Source organism: Rutidosis leptorrhynchoides, chromosome 5 (genome assembly GCF_046630445.1).
Source record: "Rutidosis leptorrhynchoides isolate AG116_Rl617_1_P2 chromosome 5, CSIRO_AGI_Rlap_v1, whole genome shotgun sequence".
In the NCBI taxonomy this organism is placed as follows: Eukaryota; Viridiplantae; Streptophyta; class Magnoliopsida; order Asterales; family Asteraceae; genus Rutidosis; species Rutidosis leptorrhynchoides.
Window position 1 is genome coordinate 44,063,540 of NC_092337.1, and position 25,142 is coordinate 44,088,681.

At 37.2% G+C, this 25,142-nt stretch overlaps 1 pseudogene; it reads left to right on the forward strand.

Annotated features, from left to right (window-relative positions):
• Positions 1-20,790: 20,790 nt before the first annotated feature.
• Positions 20,791-23,084, forward strand: LOC139850091 (3-beta-hydroxylase-like; annotated as a pseudogene).
• The last annotated feature ends 2,058 nt before the right edge of the window (positions 23,085-25,142 follow it).

A 25,142-nucleotide genomic window follows, 5' to 3' on the forward strand; every position in this document is an offset into this window, starting at 1 on the left:
GGGTGCGGGAATTACCTAAACGAGATAATTTAAAACGCGTATCAACGGGAGATGTTATAAACATATAACGGACTTTATATTAGTATAACGGAAAAGCAAAATGGAAAAAGGCGGGATGTTACATTACCTACTCCTTAAAAGAAATTTCGTCCCGAAATTTAAGTAGGCGTAGTAGTCGTTGTTTCTTCCTCGAGATCTTGCGTTTCCGAATTCACGAATAGATGAGGATACTTCCTTTGCATTTGATCTTGTCTTTCCCAAGTAAACTCGGGTCCTCTTTTGGCGTTCCAACGGACTTTAACAATCGGGATTCGACTTTGTTTCAATGTCTTGACGGAGGTGTCCACAATTTCAACCGGTTCTTCCACAAAATGAAGTTTGTCATCAATAATAAGTTCTTCGAGAGGGATGACGATATCGGGTTCGGCAAGACACTTTTTCAAGTTAGATACATGGAAGGTGGGATGAACGGAGTTCAATTGAGGCGGAAGATCTAAACGATAAGCAACGGTTCCAATACGCTCCAAGATTTCGAAAGGACCAATATACCGCGGATTTAGCTTCCCGCGTTTCCCAAAACGGATTACACCCTTCCAAGGTGCGACTTTTAACATTACTCGGTCACCGACTTGAAATTCAAGATCGTTGCGTCGTTTGTCGGTATAGCTCTTTTGACGACTTCGGGCCGTCCTAAGCCTATCTCGGATTTGAACGATTTTCTCGGTGGTTTCGTGAATGAGTTCGGGTCCGGTGATTTGTACGTCGCCTACTTCGGCCCAACAAAGAGGTGAACGACATTTGCGGCCATATAGCGCTTCAAAAGGTGCGGCTTTAATACTCGCGTGATAACTATTGTTGTAAGAGAACTCGGCGAGAGGTAAGTGCTTGTCCCAAGCTTTTCCGAAATCAATCACGCAAGCTCGTAACATGTCCTCTAAGGTTTGAATTGTACGTTCACTTTGTCCATCGGTTTGAGGATGATATGCGGTGCTCATGTCTAAACGCGTTCCCAACGCTTCTTGCAATGTACGCCAAAATCTAGAAACGAAACGGCCATCTCGGTCGGAGATAATCGATAAAGGTACACCGTGTCGGGCTACGATCTCCTTAATGTAAAGTTGTGCAAGTTTCTCCATTTTGTCCGTTTCTTTCATGGCAAGGAAGTGTGCGGATTTGGTGAGACGGTCAACAATAACCCAAATGGTATCATAACCGCCCATCGTTTTTGGTAGCTTGGTGATAAAATCCATCGTTATCCTTTCCCACTTCCATTGCGGGATCTCGGGTTGTCGAAGTAGTCCGGACGGTCTTTGGTGTTCGGCTTTGACTTTGGAACATGTCAAACACTTGGAAACATAAGTAGCTACGTCCCTTTTGATGTTCGGCCACCAATATAGTTGTTTAAGGTCGTGGTACATCTTATTGGCACCGGGGTGAATCGAGTATCGTGACTTATGGGCTTCATCTAAAATAAGGCTTCGTAGATTCCCATAACTAGGCACCCAAATTCTTCCGGCGAAATATCGGAGTCCGGTTTTGTCATAACCCGTCCTTAACCATAAGAACGTGTTAGATAACGTATGATTTCATTGCGAGGTATTGACCTCTATATGCGACATTTTTAAAAAAAGAAAACTGCATATATTATACCTTACAAACCAAACCATTATTTTTGTTACAAGCTTTAGACAATAAAAAGATGATTATCGTTTAACGATAATCTTCGACTTACAAACTTTACAAATGATAATAACAACACGATTTCTAGCATATTTTACAACACACGTCCTCGGATATGCAGTTTTATTTTTGACACAAATATGAGTACGCATGATCCTGCTTAGATTCAACATAATGCAGCGGAAGCTTTAATTATCACCTGAGAATAAACATGTTTAAAAACGTCAACATAAAGTTGGTGAGATATAGGTTTAGTGCGCAGCAATATATATATATAGACCACAAGATTTCGTATATAAACATTTCAATAAAAATATTCTAAGTGGTTGAGCACTTGGTAACCATACTTAACATTTTCACGTCGCATATTCCCTTTAATATGAAATCTTACTACACCGTACCAAGTGTAGTCACAAAACGAAGTACTGTGCAACCGTTGAATACTGGTCGTCCAGTCCGGTTGGGGTTGTCAGGCCCGATAGATCTATCAACAGGATTCGCGTTTACAATACCGCTGTAAATAACAGTTACCAAGCTACAGGGAAGTATGCCAGTGGTACAACTCAACGTAGAATATATTTTTCAGTTACTTGTGTCCATATCGTAAAACATAAAATACATGTATTCTCATCCCGAAATATTTAGAGTTTAAAAGTGGGACTATATACTCACTCTTGTCTTGATGATATAAATAATTTGACTCGGTCTTCCGGTTGATATCACGAACCTATCCATATAATATATCAATATGTTTTCATTTTTAAACAAACGTTATAAATATATACTTGTTATACTTTTAATACTTTGAATAATTCCTTAGTCCGTAGTTAGCAGTCCGAGGTTAGCAATTCAATTTTAATGGTTCATTTTTAGATGTTTAATATACCCGCAATGAATAAATATAACCCCCAACGAAATAAATAAAACTCCCGTAAAACCCCATCATAAATGTATTGGTCGAGATTAATCTTGACCCATGGTACCGGTGTTGTCAAATGACGTGTTGCGTACATAAAGTACTGGTGTTGTCAAATGACGTGTTGCGTACAATCATGGGATCTTATGATTAATCTTCTCGTGTTGTTTACGGGTGATCCTGAACCATATAAAATTGAATTATAAGTACATATATATAAAATATCATGTTATCTTAGAAATATGTGATTTATATCATTTTTTTCCAATTGATCCCGTAGTTGAAATGATCTAGGATAACCAATTTTGTTTCGGTCATAGTTTCTTCGTTACAAATCCGTTTTCGTTGATTCAAATTGCCATCTTCTTGGATCGAGTTCTTCTTTAAGACTATGAACTGTAAATACCTTGGTTTGTATTCAAAATCATACGGCATAAGTGAAACATTAGTGAAACATATGAAGTTAAACATTTTTGTTACAACAAAATCATTTAATGACCATTTTTCTAAAAATACTTATACTTTGAAAAACCAAGTTTTACCTTGTTAAATTAGCATATACATAAGTTATATTACAGGTCTTGAAGTATTTTAAAAGTTAAGTTAGAAGGATCTATTTAGTTTGCAAACAAGTTTGAAAACATTCAAACTATGTTCTTGTTGTTAAACTTTTGTACCACAAAATAAGATAGCTATATATATATGAATTGAATAAGGTTATGAACATAGTTACTACCTAAAGTTCCTTGGATAAGTTTGCTGTAAAAGAGGAGTAAGAAGCTAGAATCAAAAGGGTGATAGAAGTGGATGAAAGATTGGAAGTAAGTTGGTGTTCTTGGAGGGTTTTCTTGAAGTGTTTTTGTATGGTTTTCTTATGGTGTTTTAGTATGGTTTTTGAAACTAGATCTTCTTGGAAACTTTGCTGAATTGATTAAGGGTTTTAAGGGTTGTGAAAGAGTGTGTGTTTAACTAAAAATGAGGTTAGAAAATGAACTAGAAATGGTGATACTTATAACCTAAAAAAAACATGTATCATGTAATACATGATAAGATTTTTAGTTTGTAATTTTGTTAATTAGTCAAGTAATCATCCAAAAGTAATTACCTAGCTCTAAGGGCATGAATAATGGCTGGTTAGGTGGTGATTTTGATTTGTATTTACTATTAGTAAATACGTATAGGAGCTAGGTATGATACGAGTACAAATACTCTAGGTATACGTATAGAAATTTTGTGAAAAATGAAATGAGAATTCAAATATAGCTATCTTTTGTGAATACACTTATATGGTTTTATGTATTTAAGTTCTTTAAAAGTAATTAAATACATTACTTATACAATATATGTATAACATTATAAGTCTTAAGTATATATGTCAAATAACGTTACGTATTGTTATCGTTTTGAAAACTTAAGTTAGTAGTTTCAAAATACACATATAACTTGTTGTTATTAATATAAAATGAGATATTAAATCATTCTTTAATCATGTTAAATATGTATATATACATATATATACACAGACGTATAATTATCATATATTGTATAGTTCGTGATATCATCGGTCAAACTAGACGGTCAAACGTTGTATAAAACTCTTTTCGGAAATATAAGTCTCAACAATTTGGATTACTTATCATGTTGGTAAGGTTTAATTTATGTAAATATCAATCTTATAAGTATAGAACGATCGAAAAAGTGTGGGTCGTTACATTACCTCCCCGTTAAATAAATTTCGTCCCGAAATTTTAAAATTGTACCTATTTTGCGTTATCGAGAAACAAGTGCGGATACTTTCGTTTCATCTGATCCTCGCGTTCCCAAGTAAACTCGGGACCTCTTCTAGCATTCCAACGAACCTTAACAATCGGTATATTACTCTGTTTGAGCTGTTTAACTTCACGGTCCATGATTTCGATTGGTTCTTCGACGAATTGTAGTTTCTCGTCGACATGGATTTCTTCAAGAGGAATGGTGAGGTCTTCCTTTGCAAGACACTTCTTAAGGTTTGAGACGTGAAAGGTATTATGTACTCCGGCGAGTTGTTGCGGTAACTCGAGTCGATAAGCTACCGGTCCAATGCGTTCGATGATCTTGAACGGGCCTACGTACCTTGGGTTTAGTTTACCCCTTTTTCCAAAACGTATTACACCTTTCCAAGGTGACACCTTTAACATAACCATGTCACCGATCTGAAACTCTAATGGTTTCCTTCGAACATCGGCGTAGCTCTTTTGGCGACTACGGGCTGTTTTCAATCTCTCCTTGATTTGCACTATCTTCTCAGTCGTTTCATGTATGATCTCGGGACCAGTTAAATGCCGATCTCCTACTTCATTCCAACAGATAGGAGATCTACACTTCCTTCCATACAATGCTTCGAATGGTGCAGCTCCAATGCTCGCATGATAACTATTATTATACGAGAATTCTGCTAACGGTAGATACTTATCCCATCCGTTTCCAAAATCGATCACACATGCCCTGAGCATATCTTCAAGAGTCTGAATTGTTCTTTCACTCTGCCCATCGGTCTGCGGATGATATGCGGTACTCATATCCAACCGAGTTCCTAGTGCCTCCTGTAGTGATTGCCAAAACTTTGAGGTAAATCTACTATCACGATCGGATATAATGGAAATAGGTATTCCATGCCTTGAAACAACTTCCTTTATATACAATCGTAATAGTTTCTCCATTCTATCCGTTTCCTTTATAGGCAAGAAATGTGCAGACTTGGTAAGACGATCAACAATTACCCAAATGGTGTCGTATCCCCAGGCAGTCTTTGGTAACTTCGTGATGAAATCCATGGTAATACCGTCCCATTTCCATTCTGGAATTTCTGGTTGTTGAAGTAACCCTGACGGCTTCTGGTGTTCTGCTTTAACCTTGGAACAAGTTAAACACTCCCCAACATATGTTGCAACGTCTGTTTTTAAATTAGGCCACCAATAATGCGTCTTAAGATCTTGGTACATCTTTCCAACTCCAGGATGTATCGAATATCTTGTCTTATGTGCCTCGTTCAATATCAACTTCCTTAATCCACCCAACTTCGGTACCCAAATACGATTTGCAAAATATCGAATTCCATCTTCCCGCATAACGAGTTGCTTCTCATACTTCTTCATTATTTCATTTCCTATATTTTCTTTAGTAAGTGCTTCTCGTTGAACTTCTTTGATTTGTGAGTTGAGATTCATGCGAATTTTTATGTTCATCGCTCGTACTCGAATTGGTTCTCGTTCCTTTCTGCTTAGAGCGTCGGCCACCACGTTCGCTTTCCCGGGATGATAACGAATTTCACAATCATAGTCATTTATTAACTCAACCCACCTACGTTGCCTCATGTTCAGCTGTTTTTGATCGAAAATATGTTGAAGGCTTTTATGATCAGTAAACACAGTGAATTTAACCCCATACAAGTAATGTCTCCACATCTTCAATGCAAACACGACTGCTCCCAGTTCTAGATCATGTGTCGTATAATTCCGCTCGTGAATCTTCAATTGTCGGGATGCAAATGCAATTACTTTCTTTCGTTGCATAAGAACACAACCAAAACCTTGTCGCGAAGCGTCACAATATATTTCAAAATCATCGTTCCCTTCAGGTAACGATAAAATAGGCGCCGTAGTTAACTTCTTCTTCAATAATTGAAATGCGTTCTCCTGCTCCGAGGTCCATTCGTATTTCTTCCCTTTTTGCGTTAATGCTGTCAACGGCTTAGCTATTCGAGAAAAATCTTGAATAAACCTTCTATAATAACCGGCTAAACCCAAAAATTGGCGTATCTGCATTGGTGTCTTAGGAGTCTCCCATTTTTCAATGGCTTCAATTTTTGCTGGATCAACCTGAATTCCTTTGCTACTAACAACGTGGCCAAGAAATTGTACTTCTTTCAACCAGAAAGCACACTTAGAAAATTTAGCATAAAGTTGTTCTTTTCTCAACAACTCCAGTATCAACCTTAAATGCTCTTCATGCTCTTGCTCACTCTTGGAATAGATAAGAATATCATCAATGAAAACGATAACAAACTTATCTAAATACGGACTACAAACTCGATTCATGAGGTCCATGAATACAGCTGGCGCATTTGTCAATCCAAATGGCATGACCAAAAATTCGTAATGACCATAACGTGTCCGAAAAGCAGTTTTCGGAATGTCCTCTTCTTTGACGCGTAGTTGATGATAGCCCGATCTTAAGTCGATTTTCGAATACACACATGATCCTTGCAATTGATCAAATAAGTCATCAATTCTCGGTAGTGGATACCGATTCTTGATAGTTAACTTATTTAATTCACGATAATCTATACACATCCTGAAAGATCCATCTTTCTTCTTAACAAACAAAATTGGAGCTCCCCACGGTGAAGTACTCGGTCGTATGAATCCACGGTCCAGTAATTCTTTTAACTGACTTTGAAGTTCTTTTAACTCGGACGGTGCAAGTCTATATGGAGCACGAGCCACTGGTGCAGCTCCTGGTACTAAATCTATTTGAAATTCTACCGATCTAAATGGAGGTAATCCCGGCAATTCTTCCGGAAAAACTTCGGGAAAATCTCTTGCCACAGGCACGTCATTGATGCACTTCTCTTCCTTTTCGACTTTATTAACATGTGCTAAAATAGCGTAACATCCCTTTTCTAAACACTTTTTGGCTTTCAAACAGCTAATGAGTTTTAGCTTTGAATCACCCTTCTCTCCGTAAATCATCACCGGCATTTTATCCTTACCAGGAATACGAATTGCCTTCTTGGCACAAACAACTTCCGCTCCTACTTTGGACATCCAGTCCATGCCGACTATTACATCAAAACTTCCTAATTCTACGGGTATCAAATCAATCTTAAATGTTTCTCCGGCTAAATTTATCTTACAATCACGACAAATTTTATCGGCTTTAATTAGTTTACCATTAGCTAACTCAATCAAGTACTTAGCATCTAGAGGTAATGATGAACAATTCAATTTAGTGTAAAAATTTATACACACGTAACTTCTATCGGCGCCAGTATCAAATAAAATAGATGCTGATAAGTTATTAATGGTAAACGTACCCGTAACAAGCTCCGGGTCTTCTCGTGCCTCTCTAGCATTAATAACAAACGCTCTTCCACGTGCAGGTCCGCCATTCTGATTCGGGCACTGACTCTTATAGTGACCTTGTTTTCCACAACCAAAACAAGTAATGGTAGCCAAAGCAGTTCTATTTGCGTTGGTGGCAGGAGTCTTGTTGCCATTTGTAACGAGAGCCTTACAATCTTCCGCAAGATGACCTTGTCGATTACACTTGGTGCATAACACACTACAGTAACCAAAGTGATGTTTGTGACAACGGTTGCATAAAGGATTTTGTCCTTTATAACCAAAGCCTGAACCGCTACCCGCACCTTTCGTGGTTTCTTGTTTCTTATAAGGTTGTTGTTGGTTACCTCGATCATAACCTCCATTCCACTTTTTCTTGTTCCCCAATACTTTCACCTCAGTATTGAATGCTTTCTTGTCCAAAATGACCTGATCCATTAGCTCGTTTGCCATGGTTATAGCTTCATGAATTGTCTTAGGTTTCGATGCTGTAACATTTGCCTTGACCTTTTTGGGCAAACCAGCTTTGTACATTTCAATCTTCCGTTCTTCGGTTGGAACCAATTCAGGACATAGCAAAACTAATTCCATGAATCGCTGGTTGTAGTTGGTGATTTCAGTACCAACCACCTTCAAACTTCGTAACTCATCTTCTAACTTAATAACCTCATTCCTTGGACAATACTCGGTGATTATCATTGCTTTGAATTCTTCCCATGGAGTATCATAAGCTACATCTCCTCCTACCGCCTTCACATAATTCTTCCACCATGTGAGTGCACTATCTTGTAAAGTGCACGATGCAAACTTGGTCATGTCTTTTTCATCACAACCGCTGATTTTGAACACCGTCTCCATCTTTTCTATCCATCGGGTTAAACCGATAGGTCCTTCCGTTCCACTGAATGATGATGGCTTGCAAGCTTGGAACGTCTTGTAGGAGCATCCTACACGAGGATTTGGATTAACTGCAGCAGCTCTTGCAGCCTCAACCCATAACATTCTGTCGTTCACTCGCTGGTTGATGAGTTCCCCGAGTTCTTGTTCCGTCATTCGATTCAATCGCGCCATTTCCTAATGAAAGAAAATAATTATTCACATGGATTATTATAGATGTAGTGTGTATTTATAGTACATTATAGCTTATTAATAATATGAACTAGGTATTATTATAAAAGCCTTTTCTTCTTATTAGCGTTTTATAATTATATCTTGGGTAGTACCTACCCGTTAATGTTCATACTTAATAGCTTAGTACAGAATCAATTACTACAATCTAAATAATACTTAACCATGGAAAATTATTGCATTTCATACTTCAATATTTTACATATGCTTATCTTACATCGAACATTAAGCAAACCACACTATTAATATTATACAAAACATTATTCGGTTCCATGGTTTGACACAGCAGCGCATCGTTTGATCTATTTTCTAGGACGTTTAGACACAAAGATTTGCTTAACGCTTATCCTAACAGTCTGCCTATATTTTGGCTGTGGGACTGAAGAACTGGATGCCGGGACAGAACGAATAGGAATAGCGGGGATAGGGGTGGTAGTGTTGAGTGGAATTGGTGCCACATCATTCTCATTAAACTCGGGATTTGGATTTTCTAATTCATTAGCCTTTCGTTTCTTTCCTAGTTCGAACTCGTCTTTTGTAATTTCCTGTATTTCTTCCTCGGGTTCACTTTCCTCCTCGGGTTCACTTTCCTCCTCGGGTTCACTTTCCTCCTCGGGTTCACTTTCCTCCTCGGGTTCACTTTCCGGGTTCTTTATAGTTGGTTCATCCGGAATTTGTGAGTCTTCCCCAAGGATATCATTTTCGTCATCGGACAGGTTAATGACTGGAACGCCATCTGAAGATTCTGATTCGGAGTCGTTGATTGTGATAACAATTTTTGAGCTCGACATCTATCACACAACAACTAACCCATTAGTACTTATATAATATTTACATATAAATTTTAACCAACAGTGATAAGCAATGGTTTTTTTTTTTATCAGACCCGGTCAAAGTCCAGACTTACTAATGTATCCTAACGGCTTCTCGGTTAGACACACTAATGCAGACCTGGTTCGCTAAGACCAACGCTCTGATACCACATGTCATAACCCGTCCTTAACCATAAGAACGTGTTAGATAACGTATGATTTCATTGCGAGGTATTGACCTCTATATGCGACATTTTTAAAAAAAGAAAACTGCATATATTATACCTTACAAACCAAACCATTATTTTTGTTACAAGCTTTAGACAATAAAAAGATGATTATCGTTTAACGATAATCTTCGACTTACAAACTTTACAAATGATAATAACAACACGATTTCTAGCATATTTTACAACACACGTCCTCGGATATGCAGTTTTATTTTTGACACAAATATGAGTACGCATGATCCTGCTTAGATTCAACATAATGCAGCGGAAGCTTTAATTATCACCTGAGAATAAACATGTTTAAAAACGTCAACATAAAGTTGGTGAGATATAGGTTTAGTGCGCAGCAATATATATATATAGACCACAAGATTTCGTATATAAACATTTCAATAAAAATATTCTAAGTGGTTGAGCACTTGGTAACCATACTTAACATTTTCACGTCGCATATTCCCTTTAATATGAAATCTTACTACACCGTACCAAGTGTAGTCACAAAACGAAGTACTGTGCAACCGTTGAATACTGGTCGTCCAGTCCGGTTGGGGTTGTCAGGCCCGATAGATCTATCAACAGGATTCGCGTTTACAATACCGCTGTAAATAACAGTTACCAAGCTACAGGGAAGTATGCCAGTGGTACAACTCAACGTAGAATATATTTTTCAGTTACTTGTGTCCATATCGTAAAACATAAAATACATGTATTCTCATCCCGAAATATTTAGAGTTTAAAAGTGGGACTATATACTCACTCTTGTCTTGATGATATAAATAATTTGACTCGGTCTTCCGGTTGATATCACGAACCTATCCATATAATATATCAATATGTTTTCATTTTTAAACAAACGTTATAAATATATACTTGTTATACTTTTAATACTTTGAATAATTCCTTAGTCCGTAGTTAGCAGTCCGAGGTTAGCAATTCAATTTTAATGGTTCATTTTTAGATGTTTAATATACCCGCAATGAATAAATATAACCCCCAACGAAATAAATAAAACTCCCGTAAAACCCCATCATAAATGTATTGGTCGAGATTAATCTTGACCCATGGTACCGGTGTTGTCAAATGACGTGTTGCGTACATAAAGTACTGGTGTTGTCAAATGACGTGTTGCGTACAATCATGGGATCTTATGATTAATCTTCTCGTGTTGTTTACGGGTGATCCTGAACCATATAAAATTGAATTATAAGTACATATATATAAAATATCATGTTATCTTAGAAATATGTGATTTATATCATTTTTTCCAATTGATCCCGTAGTTGAAATGATCTAGGATAACCAATTTTGTTTCGGTCATAGTTTCTTCGTTACAAATCCGTTTTCGTTGATTCAAATTGCCATCTTCTTGGATCGAGTTCTTCTTTAAGACTATGAACTGTAAATACCTTGGTTTGTATTCAAAATCATACGGCATAAGTGAAACATTAGTGAAACATATGAAGTTAAACATTTTTGTTACAACAAAATCATTTAATGACCATTTTTCTAAAAATACTTATACTTTGAAAAACCAAGTTTTACCTTGTTAAATTAGCATATACATAAGTTATATTACAGGTCTTGAAGTATTTTAAAAGTTAAGTTAGAAGGATCTATTTAGTTTGCAAACAAGTTTGAAAACATTCAAACTATGTTCTTGTTGTTAAACTTTTGTACCACAAAATAAGATAGCTATATATATATGAATTGAATAAGGTTATGAACATAGTTACTACCTAAAGTTCCTTGGATAAGTTTGCTGTAAAAGAGGAGTAAGAAGCTAGAATCAAAAGGGTGATAGAAGTGGATGAAAGATTGGAAGTAAGTTGGTGTTCTTGGAGGGTTTTCTTGAAGTGTTTTTGTATGGTTTTCTTATGGTGTTTTAGTATGGTTTTTGAAACTAGATCTTCTTGGAAACTTTGCTGAATTGATTAAGGGTTTTAAGGGTTGTGAAAGAGTGTGTGTTTAACTAAAAATGAGGTTAGAAAATGAACTAGAAATGGTGATACTTATAACCTAAAAAAAACATGTATCATGTAATACATGATAAGATTTTTAGTTTGTAATTTTGTTAATTAGTCAAGTAATCATCCAAAAGTAATTACCTAGCTCTAAGGGCATGAATAATGGCTGGTTAGGTGGTGATTTTGATGTGTATTTACTATTAGTAAATACGTATAGGAGCTAGGTACGATACGAGTACAAATACTCTAGGTATACGTATAGAAATTTTGTGAAAAATGAAATGAGAATTCAAATATAGCTATCTTTTGTGAATACACTTATATGGTTTTATGTATTTAAGTTCTTTAAAAGTAATTAAATACATTACTTATACAATATATGTATAACATTATAAGTCTTAAGTATATATGTCAAATAACGTTACGTATTGTTATCGTTTTGAAAACTTAAGTTAGTAGTTTCAAAATACACATATAACTTGTTGTTATTAATATAAAATGAGATATTAAATCATTCTTTAATCATGTTAAATATGTATATATACATATATATACACAGACGTATAATTATCATATATTGTATAGTTCGTGATATCATCGGTCAAACTAGACGGTCAAACGTTGTATAAAACTCTTTTCGGAAATATAAGTCTCAACAATTTGGATTACTTATCATGTTGGTAAGGTTTAATTTATGTAAATATCAATCTTATAAGTATAGAACGATCGAAAAAGTGTGGGTCGTTACAGGTTTCTTTAACTTCGAATCGAGAGGTGAGGACGTTCAAGTGTTCGAGAGAGATGTTTTCATCCTTGAGAGCCTCATCTTGGGCTACCCGAATTTGGCTATTAAGGTTTGTGTGGATGGTGATGTTTAAAGCTCGGACACGGAGAGGCACCGCTCTTTCTTTTCGACTTAAGGCATCGGCTACTACATTTGCCTTCCCGGGATGGTAACGAAGCTCGTAATCGTAATCGTTTAAGGTTTCAATCCACCTTCGTTGTCTCATGTTTAGTTGCTTTTGATCGAAAATGTGTTGAAGGCTTTTGTGATCGGTGAAGATAGTACTCTTGGTTCCATAAAGATAGTGTCTCCACATTTTAAGTGCAAAGACAACGGCTCCGAGTTCGAGATCATGTGTCGTATAGTTTCGTTCATGAATTTTGAGTTGTCGAGAAGCATAAGCAATGACTTTCGTTCGTTGCATCAATACACACCCAAAACCATGTTTTGAGGCATCGCAATATACAACAAAGTCATCATTGCCTTCGGGAAGTGACAAGATAGGAGCGGTGGTTAGCTTCGTTTTCAAGATTTGGAATGCGGATTCATGTTCGGTCGCCCAAATGAATTTCTTTCCCTTGTGAGTCAATGCGATTAGAGGACGTGCAACCAAAGAGAAATTTTCGATGAATCTACGATAGTACCCGGCGAGACCCAAAAATTGACGAATGTGAGTAGGAGTAGTAGGAGTCTCCCATTTGCTAATGGCTTCGATTTTCGTTGGATCGACTTTAATACCTTGGTCACTTACAACATGACCAAGAAATTGAACTTCCTTTAACCAAAATTCACACTTGGAGAATTTGGCATAGAGTTGTTCTTGTCTTAAAAGTTCAAGCACAAGTCGGAGATGTTGTTCGTGCTCTTCTTCATTTTTAGAATAAATCAATATGTCATCGATGAACACAATAACGAATTTATCGAGATACGGTTTGCACACGCGGTTCATAAGATCCATGAACACCGCCGGTGCGTTAGTGAGACCAAATGGCATGACGAGGAATTCATAACTACCATAGCGAGTCCGGAAAGCGGTTTTGGAGACATCTTCCCCCTTAACCCTTAATTGGTGATAACCCGAGCGGAGATCGATTTTCGAATATACACAAGACCCTTGTAGTTGATCAAAGAGGTCATCGATGCGAGGAAGAGGATATCGGTTCTTAACCGTCAATTTATTTAGTTCACGATAATCAATGCACATTCGTAGGGATCCGTCTTTCTTTTTAACAAACAAAATCGGAGCGCCCCAAGGTGAATGGCTAGGTTGGATAAAACCACGATCAAGTAGTTCCTGGATTTGACTTTGCAATTCTTGCATTTCAGATGGAGCGAGTCTATATGGTGCACGTGCTACGGGTGCGGCTCCCGGAATAAGATCGATTTGGAATTCAACCGGTCGATGAGGCGGAAGACCCGGCAATTCATCGGGAAATACATCGGAATAGTCACTAACAATTGGCACATCATCGATATGCTTATCATCGGACTCGACTTTCTTAACGTGGGCAAGGATCGCAAAACAACCCTTACGGAGCAGTTTTCTAACTTTAAGGCACGAAACGAGGTTGAGTCTGGTGCAACTCTTATCGCCATAAACAATCAAAGGTTCACCATTCTCGATAGGAATTCGGATTGCGTTAAGATCACAAAGAATGTGAGATTTCGTTTTGACTAACCAATTCATACCGATTATTACATCAAAGCTTCCTAGTTCCATGGGTATCAAATCAATTTCAAATTCCTTACCCAAAATGTTTATCGTACACCCCTGGTAATACGTGTCGGCACTTAATAGTTTCCCGTTAGCCACTTCAATGGTATAAGTGGTATCTAATGGAAGAGGTGGAGTGCTAAAAGAATGAGTCAAAGTCTTGGATACAAAGCATTTATCGGCACCTGAATCGAATAAGCAAGAGACATAAGAATTGTTGAGAAGGAACGTACCCGTGACTAGTTCAGTGTCATCCCGGGCTTCCTCGGTGTTGATGTTGAAAGCTCGACCGCGCGTGTGGGGGTTATCTTTCTTCTTTGGGCATGCATTTCTATAATGACCCGTTTGACCACATTCGTAACAAGTGCCCGTCTTTGGTACATTGGGCCACTTTCGAGCAACGGGAGTGGCACTTTTACAATCGTTGGCCTTATGACCAACTCCTTGGCACCGGTGGCAAATTAACTTGCCACATTCACCAAAGTGATGTTTGTTGCATTTGTTGCAAAGAGGTAGGTTCCCGGCATAACCCTTCTTGCCGTCGAAAGTGAAAGATTTCTTGGCAAAGTTGTTGTTGCTTGATTGGGAGGGTTCCCACTTTCTTTTGTTGCCGCCCGATTTATCCTCGGCCTTAGATGCCGGAACTACGATTTCGTCAACCGTTTCAATTAGTTGGCGAGCCATGTTCATAGCGGCTTAATGAGTAGTGGGTTTGGATGACATCACCCCTTGTTTGATGCTTTTTGGAAGACCGAGCATGTAGAGCTCAATCCTTTGAGATTCGGGGTTAACAAGATTAGGACACATCAAGGATAGTTCGGCGAAGCGTTGATTATAAGCTTTAAGATCGTTTCCGACCGCTTTCAAAGCTCTTAGTTCTTCCTCAAGCTTTCGGGTTTCTTCGCGCGGAAAATATTCAACAATCATCTTTTCCTTTAGATCGGCCCAAGAGAGGGCATGAGCTTCATCGGTACCCACCGATTGTACATAAGTATTCCACCATGTAAGAGTGACACCGGCGAAGGTGTGAGTGGAGTATTTGACCTTGTCTTGGTCCCGACAACCGCTTATGCTAAAGACGGCTTCCGTTTGCTCAAACCATCGGGTGAGCACGACCGGTCCCCCGGTTCCATCAAAAGTGTGAGGTTTGCACCCCATGAAAGCTTTATAGGAGCATCCCTCGTTTGAGTTTCCGCCTCCATTGTTGTTGTTGTTGTTGTTGTGGTTGTTATTATTATTGTTGTTGGATGAGTGACCGGCCATGGCCGCATCTACGGCGGTAGCTATCATCCGTTCGAGAGCTTGTTCGGGAGTTTCATTGCGGCGTACACGACGAGGAGCCATTGTTCCTTCAAGACACAAGAATATCATTGATTAGTATTCTCAATAATACTAACCGTGATATAGAATAAAGATAAAGAGAAGTTTTTCCTCGACTCGCCTTAAATTCTTTATGTCATAATGTCGGAACGTTCATACGAGTCACCGTAATATAATCCCGGAAATTATATTACCCTGATTCGTATGTGCATTCGACATCATTTCATATAGTCAAGGTGGCGCGTCAATCAAATTAAACAACGTGAGATTAAGATGAACTAAGAGTAGATATGAGTAGAAGCGTTCGAGTATAAATGCACAAGTAGTCAAGTAATTCCTACTTCAAGTCTATATGCCGGTTGTAGTCTAGACTCACCAATGTACCCTATGACTCGAGGTTGACACCAATGAACTCTAAATCCCTACAACCAACGCTCTGATACCATCTGTAGCGACCCGACCAAATCATGTTTGACGGCGCCGTCTACTTAGGTCCCGTTACGTGGTCATAAGTCTTTAAGACAAAGTTTGACCAAAATATGTCGCCTTCATTTCAAAATAAAGATTGTTCCCAAAGTTTACAAGAATTGTTCAACCAATAGTTAAGTTACAACGTTATATTACGAATGAAATCTAGGCGACACGGTTTAAAGTAAAGTCAAAAGACGCTCCATGAAATGCACGTATACTCGACATCCAATGCAAGTATCAAATAATGAGCGGAAGCATGTATCATGTATCGTTCAAGGACCTGAGAAAAACATAGAAATCTGTCAACGAAAACGTTGGTGAAATCATAGGTTTAAGTAAGTAAGTACAAGTGAACCACAAGATTTGCATCAATGAAATAATAGTAATACATTCCAAAAGTTTGTTTCACGAGCACCCAATTATCAAAGCTTAACATTCCTTCCATTGTATACCCCATCACTTAGTGCTAGAACAAACACTGATTCTCGAAAATATATTTCATCCGTAGACGGTAGCGAACCGTCAAAGATGAGGGTTGTCAACCCATATGGCCATATAACATAAGTTCTCGCTTACAACCGGCAAGTGTAACTAATGATAATCGAATTGAGGATTTTTGTTCTAAACTCGTATGTAGAATGTTTGTTTTCCCGTTCTTGTGTTCACTTAGTTCAAAAGAATCGTTTATGTTTTCTCATCCCAATATAAGTTCAAAAAGAGTAAAAGTGGGACTATGATCTCACCTTGAGTGCACGAGTAGTAAAGTACTTCGACAAGTAAACGTGTGCAAAGAACAATGCTAGTCTTGACCTAAACAAATAGGTCGTATCAATAACGGTAAACACGATAGGTCAAAGATGTTCAATTAGTCCTATGGCTCGTTACGACTCGATTATTTAGCATGTGAAATCAAATTGTCAAGTTTCATGCAAGATACAAGTATATAAACAAGTTAGGAAGGTTGCAAAATCATTTGGTTAAGTTTGACAAAAAGTCAAACTTTGGTCGGTCAAAGTCAACGAAAAAGTCAACACGTTCGGGTCGTGTCCCGAACTATTTTTCTGAGGTTTTTAATCATGTATGAGCATGCTAGGACAAGTTACATGTGAATCGGAGGTGCGTAGCATAGCAAACATTATTCGAAATTTGACCAAGTTGGACAGACCCAATCGGCGCGCCGCGCGGGTACCTGTGCAGGGAATTCTGGCAGTTTTTAAGTTTTATGCACGAACCTAACTTCAAACAATCACCATTTATGATCCGCAAACAATCAAGACAAGTATCTTATACCGTTGGGAAGGTAATTTAACGAGGAAAACAACTAAACACATTTCATCAATCAATCTACCTATCACAACAACCAAAACCGCATCTAATGCTTAACATTAACCGCATACAAGTTCATAAATGCAATTCAATGATTCGGGCAACCAATTTACATGAATGATATGCCGTTTCGAAGGTAATCAAGCATTCAATCCAACTAAACACTTACCAATAATAATCCATGGCATTCAATGCATCAAAAGTCCATTTCAAGTTCATCAAACCCTAACCCAAATTCACCAAAATCAATAATCAAGTTCATGAAGTTTTCTAAGGCAACCTACACATCAAATTGAAGCTAGTGATGCTAGTAACACAATTAAAGCATCAACTTTTAACATCTAACAACATATGATCATCCAAAATTCAAGAACAACACACCAAAATTCAAGTTCATGCTAGTTACACTAAAACAACGAGATCGAGCATATAAATCATATATTCATGTTAGACTTGAGCCATAGACACTAATTAACACTTTTATAAGTTAAAAACATCAAGAACACAAAATCTAGTGATTTTAGAAAGTTACCCAAATGAGATGAGGTTGGTACCAAAACGAAGAGGATGAAGAGAGGATCACGAATATGTAATTTAATTGGTTGCTAGCTCCCTAATCCGGATTTAGATGATGAATGAATGAGAAAGGAAATTGGGTGTGTTCTTGCTAGAGAGAAAGAGAGAGAGAGAGAGAGATGGTAATGAATGGGTGAAAGGGGTTGACCCTTTGACCTAGTCAAGGGTTTGATCCCTTGTCAAGTTTAGTCCCTCAACTTTCGTTCGGGTGCGGGAATTACCTAAACGAGATAATTTAAAACGCGTATCAACGGGAGATGTTATAAACATATAACGGACTTTATATTAGTATAACGGAAAAGCAAAATGGAAAAAGGCGGGATGTTACAATTTGAATCGCCACCACCCTCACTTTCATTTAAATCAAACCACCAACACCACCATATGATCACTCATGTGTGCCTTCTACTTCTATATATATTCGACCACCACTATCACCATTACATCACCACAAACAACCACACATCACCATAATCTATTCGCCACCCAAACCGTCACCTCAAGAACCACCTTCACCACGAGCAACCACTGTTAGTCACCATGACAAACTGCCACCATTATATTTTTTTTTTTACTTCCTGTTATTGTCTGAATAAACCTTCACCCAAACCAATAGACTACCTTTACTATTTCTAACCGACTGTTTCTGCTGTGCTGTTCGTGACCCCCCATCCATGGTGCTGCTAATTATTTTTCCTGCTTTTCGTGAATACAAAAAGAAAAGATGATATAGGTAACGAATATATATATATATATATATATATATATATATATATATATATATATATATATATATATATATATATATATATATATATATTATGAGGGGTCGCAAAATAAAGTGGTCATATTGAATGTATTGAGATTTCTTTATAAAAAGCTTTAGAATTTTCGGACTTAAGTGGTTCCTGTGGGACAACTCGAGATCCATTTGGCCGACAATTGCTAAAGCATTGGAATTGTTTATTACTTCTTTTGCAAGTGGACTAATAATTAAGATACCTAGTAGACTGAGTTATAGATATAGGGAAATCGAAGTGGCCATCTTATATACATTTAAGAGAAGATTAAATTAGTAAATATGATGAAATTTTGAGGTGTACAGGCATATTTTTTTTTGTCTGCCATTCGAAATTCCTGAGACTAGATAAAAGCCCACGCATTATTTTTCAGTTGGGCCGTGGTTATATTTGGGTTTGTGTACTACTTGCGTTTGGTGAATTGTTTCTTGGGCCATGGACTATCCTACAAAACATGATGATGAAAATGATAGTTTAAGGATAATCGAATGATGATACTCTAAGATGATTCTGTTATATTTGATGAGGTAAGGATGTTAGATTAAGAATTAAGAATATATGAGAATGATTATGATCGGTTATGATAAAGATGTTAATGATGATGCCATAGATGATAGTTATGATAATGATAAAAGAGATGACAAGTAGATGATGACGAATGGAATTGGTGTTAGTGATGATAATGTTGTTATGATTTTATGATGATAATGAAGAGACGGTGATGATTTTATGATTTCACGCGAATCCTAAAGGTAGCTACCGCGTTTAACACCCCCACCCAGAATGTTCACAAGACGGAAGAGCTAGTGGGCGTGGTGTTTAGTACTTCGAGGTTTATACATTGATTACAGACTGAAAGTTCTGTTTATTTGGGGATATTTATGATGCGGATTAAATGTTAAGGTCGGTTACCAAGCAATGAAAGCAAGCAAAGAAAAGCGAATGTTATGTATCGAGATAATGATTTTTATACACAGGTTATGTGTATGATAATTTGTACACGAGATATGTGTACGGTTATTAAGCATTTTGAAAAATGATTTCGTACACGAGATATGTGTACTGTATTTAAAGAAAATCGCATGTACATTACAGGTGGGTGTAGGATTCGGGCCCATTTGTACCATGCACATTTAAATCTTGTGGTATATCAAAATTATGAATTTTATTGTTTATGATAAACCTATTAACTCACCAACCTTTTGGTTGACACTTTTAAGCATGTTTATTCTCAGGTATGAAAGAAATCTTCCGCTGTGCATTTGCTCATTTTAAAGATATTACATGGAGTCGTACATGACATATTTAGGTCAGAACCTCGCAATGGGACCATATGTTGAAGACTTCGTCCAGGTGGATTAGGACGAGTTATGACAAAGGAAACCAAAACGTGACTCCTAATCGTATAAGAAATCCAACTCGTGTCTACATTTCGCGATCGCGAGCTGCTTTGCGCGGTCGCGAGCCCCTCATATGAAAGAGCTCCAATATGCTCGATCACTTATTGTACCAGAATAGTTCATCGGTTAAATCGACTTCACACATCCAATAGAAGCGTACCGACCCAATTACTAGTATTGGATATTAGATCGAATGGAATTTAGAGAAGGTTTTGCCAAATCCAACATGCTTGTGTATATACGTGTGTTATTTTCTGACTTGTGAGAGCCAACAAACAAATCTAAAGAGTGAAAATCATTTATGAGTCAAGGATCGAGTCAATCCGGTTTTTCTAAATTTTTGACTCGACTTGTAATAGTCGACTCGCAACAAATAAGAATGTAAAATGTGTCATGTCAAATACTTATCACACAAATAAGTGTATATGCCGACAATATAGTGGGTGGAATTTTTATACTCCATTTAACATATTTGGAAAATTGGCGTTTATATATTGAATTATTTAGAATTGACTTAACATATTAGCATTTATATAAATATAATGCCTCTTTTATCAACAATGTGTATAGATTATTCCATAAAGATCAACTGAAGTTAATTTGTTAAATAATTAAAACTATCAGAGCCATGCTTCCGTCTTTATCATTCGAGTTTTTTATTTCCTTCTCTATTTTCATGATTTTAATTCATTTTATATGGATTTATTTATATCCTAAAACCATGAAAAAATCACCACCATCTCCATTGAGGCTTCCAATTATTGGAAACCTGCACCAACTAGGCTCAGCCCCTCATCGATAAGATATGTAATTGAAAAAAATGTTCAAATGTTTAGACGTGTGAGAGAAGATGAGACGAATCTTATGATAGATAAGATACGAAATACTTTAGGTTCTGTAATTGACTTGAGCGAGATTCTTAAAACGCTCACAAATGATGTCATATGCCGGTCAGTTTTGGGAAGGAAATATGGTGAGGGGACGCTTGTGGAACAAATGAGCGAGTTAACAGAATTGGTAGGTGTGTTTAGTGTTGGAAATTACGTTCCATCACTTTCGTGGGTGGATCGAGTAAGAGGTTTGGAAGCAAGAGCGAGAAAAGCTCATACAGTTTTTGATGAGTTTATACAGAGTGTAATTGATGATCATTTGAATAGGAACAGAAAAATGGTTGATGATAAAGATAGAAGTGAGGGTGAAAGATGTAGTCGACATGTTACTGGAAGTTCAAAAAGAACAGGCAACTACAGATGTTGTTCATAGTGATACCATTAAAGCTTTAATATTTGTAAGTTTATCTCTAATCACTACAAGAAAAATTGAAAATCAATTTTTCTGGATGATAAATTGTCGTCCAGAAAAACCTAGCTACACGAAAATTTTACACTTTTTTGAGATGCTCTTTCGCCGGGTAACTATTCTAGGCTCAAAAAGACATTTTCCCCGGGTAACTATTTTGGACGACATGTTGTCCTCTGGGAAACTTAATTTATTTTGATTTTTGATTATTTTGCTCCGGAAATTTTAATTTCCTGAGTTGTCATCCGGAAATTGTAATAGTTTATGTTTATTTTCTTTAGTTTTTTTATTTTATTTTTGCAAGAGTTTGATTTTATTATTTTCTTTTTATTTTGCTCCTTTCAACATTATTTATTATTAATATATAATTATATAACTAAATATATAATTTTATATATAATTGTTTTTTTGGTAAAAGTTATAATCATTTTTATTATTTTGCAACTTTAAATTTCAACAGAATTACATTGAACAATTGCCGCATGAAATTCACCAAATGGCTCATGAAAGGTGATAAAATATCCAAACGACATGTCATTCTGAAAGATAATTAATTAATTCTTTATTTAATTATTAAATATTTGTTACGGACGATAAGTCCGGAAAAGGTCGCCATACCCCTGGACGACATGTCCGAATAGGGTTATAGGGACGACATGCCGTCCGGGTATGTCGTCCTGAAAGAGTCTGTTTCTTCTTGTAGTGAATTAAAAGCTTTATCTTCTTAGTTGTAGAAGATTTACGTCTCTCATATTCTGGTAACTATAAGTATACCTTTTATCTCTTGTAGGAAATGTTTGTTGCAGGGACAGATACTTCATTCACAAGTTTAGAGTGGGCGATAACTGAGCTAATAAGGAATCCAAGAGTAATGAAAAAACTTCAACAAGAAGTAAGAAAAATAGCCCAAGGAAGACCTGAAATCACAGAAGAGGATTTAGAGAGCATGCAACACCCATATTTGAAAGCTGTAATGAAAGAGAGCATGCGCTTGCATACGCCTCTTCCGCTACTTATCCCTCGAGAATCAACTCAAGACGTTAAAGTAATGGGGTACGACATTGGAGAGGGAACACAAGTACTTATCAATGTTTGGATGATATCAAGAGATCCAACTATATGGGAAGAACCCGAGGACTTTATACCGGAGAGGTTCTTAAATAATAATATTGACTACAAAGGTCTTCATTTTGAATTTATACCGTTTGGCGCTGGGAGGAGGGGGTGTCCTGGCATTGAGTTTGCAATGGCTCTTAGCAAGCTTGCTTTAGCTAATTTGGTCTACAAATTCGACTTCAAAATCCCAAATAATCGGCGAGTAGAAGAATTAGACATGATTGAGTCAACTGGTATTACAATCCACATGAAGGGTGTGTTTGGATGAAACTAGCTGGAGCTTGTAGCTGTAGTTGAAGCTGGAGCTTATGGAAGCTGAAGCTTATCCTTAAAATTGGTAGCTGGAGCTTATTATTTTTCATAAGTGTTTGGTAAACTAGCTGGAGCTTATTTTCCAATTCATAAGCTCTACTTTTTTTCATAAGCTACTAGAAGTAGGGTGTGTTTGGACGAAAGTAGCTGGAGCTGGAGCTTATAGCTGGAGCTGGAGCTTATGAGCAGGAGCTGGAGCTGGAGCTTATTTTTGAAGGTGGTAGCTGGAGCTTATTATTTTTTATAAATGTTTGGTAAACTAGCTGGAGCTTATTTTTCAGTTCATAAGCTCTACTTTTTTTCATAAACTAATACAAGTAGCTTATTTTTTCAGAGCTTATGATTTTCATAAGCTCCAATTTTTTTTCTACCAAACGAAGCTTATAACTTGGAGCTTATTAAAATCATAAGCTCAAGCTCCCATAAGCTTTCATAAGCTCCAATAAGCTACGCGCCAAACACACCCGTAGCTTATTTTTCCAGAGCTTATGATTTTCATAAGCTCTACTTTTTTGATCTACCAAACGAAGCTTATGACTTGAAGCTTATTAAAATCCTAAGCTTAAGCTCTTATAAGCTCCCATAAGCTCCAACAAGCTCGTCACCCAAACACACCCGAAGAATCCTTTGTTGGTTATAGTAACTACTTGTTGAAGTTTAAGACTTCTATGATGGATTGTTGGTCATTGTTACCCTTAAGATGATTGTCTTACCTTCCGATAAAATCTGATATTCGTACTATGTATGTTAATGAGTATCTAATAAAGTAATTAATGTCTAAACAAGTTTGGACATCTGAATGCAACTTAATTAAACTGCTAAATTATATATATTCTCACACTTTTGTATCTTTTTGTAGTTCTTGTTTAAACATTTGACAGTATATATAAGCAAGTTTTGCTTGCTGCCAGGAACGTGAATAATGTTATTGCCCCTACTGTGGCCGATGAAGCTAGATTATCATATTTTTTTCAATATCTGCAACTAAACAATTTTGTTACCCCATTTTTATATGGGCCAACTAATACACATTTACGTGGGGATGGGATAAAGATATAATGAGGTAATTAATATCCTTTGCATCTCACTTTAAGTGTGCTTTAAGATTATTGAGATACTTGAAGGGTGCACCTGGTTTAGGGATTCATACTACTCAGTCTTGTGAGTTAATGTTGGAGTGTGGAGACGTCTAAACAACAAGAAAACTGAAAAAGGGAAGTGATGCGGCGCATCATAGGCAGATGTGGCGCATTCATTGAGCAAAATAGTTCGAAGGTTTTAGATGCGGAGCATTGGGCTGATATGGCGCATCAAAGGGCAGAGATGTGGCGCATCTCCTTCAGATGCGGCGCATCTGCTGCTGGTTCTTAATTTCTGTCGTAGAAATTGAAGGGATGCGGCGCATCACCTTCAGATGCGGCGCATCCCTTGCTGCCTGCCACTTGCTCAAGTTGCAACCAAAAGATCCGTTCTTGATTGAGTCCACTTGCACTTTAGGTGCATGCTTGGCTGCTTTTGTCCACCATTTATGGTTGTGATCATGCCATAGCATGGGTGTAAAGCCTTACAACTTGTCCATGATGATTCCATGAAGATGATCAAGTTGATACACTTGTGTTTGTTACTTCTCCTATAAATTGAACTCATTGTATGAAATTGTAACACACCATTCTAAAATATTCAGTAAATAAACAATCTCTAGTTGGTCCGTGGACTAAAGCAATCACAACGATTGCATATAACCACGTTATATCTTGTGTCGATTTATTTTTCGTATTTATTATCTTTCGTTCATTAAGTGGGTTTGAGTGATCTTGATAGAATCACTACTTGGCTAGTAATCTTGTAGAATTACTAGCGTTGTTTGGGTCCTAATATTCTAACAACTGGTATCAGAGCACAAGGTTTCGTTAAGGGAACGATGGCGGAAGATGAAAAATTTAGAATCGACCGATTCGAGGGGAGAGACTTTGGCTTTTGGAAGATGCAAATTGAAGATTACTTGTATCAAAAGAAGCTACACCAACCCTTGTTAGAAACCAAGCCTGAAAGCATGGACGATGCCGATTGGCCGCTTTTGGATCGTCAAGCTTTGGGTGCTATTCGTCTTTCACTTGCTAAGAACGTTGCATACAACGTTGTGAATGAGAAGACGACGTTTGCTTGTTTGAAAGCACTCTCTAACATGTATG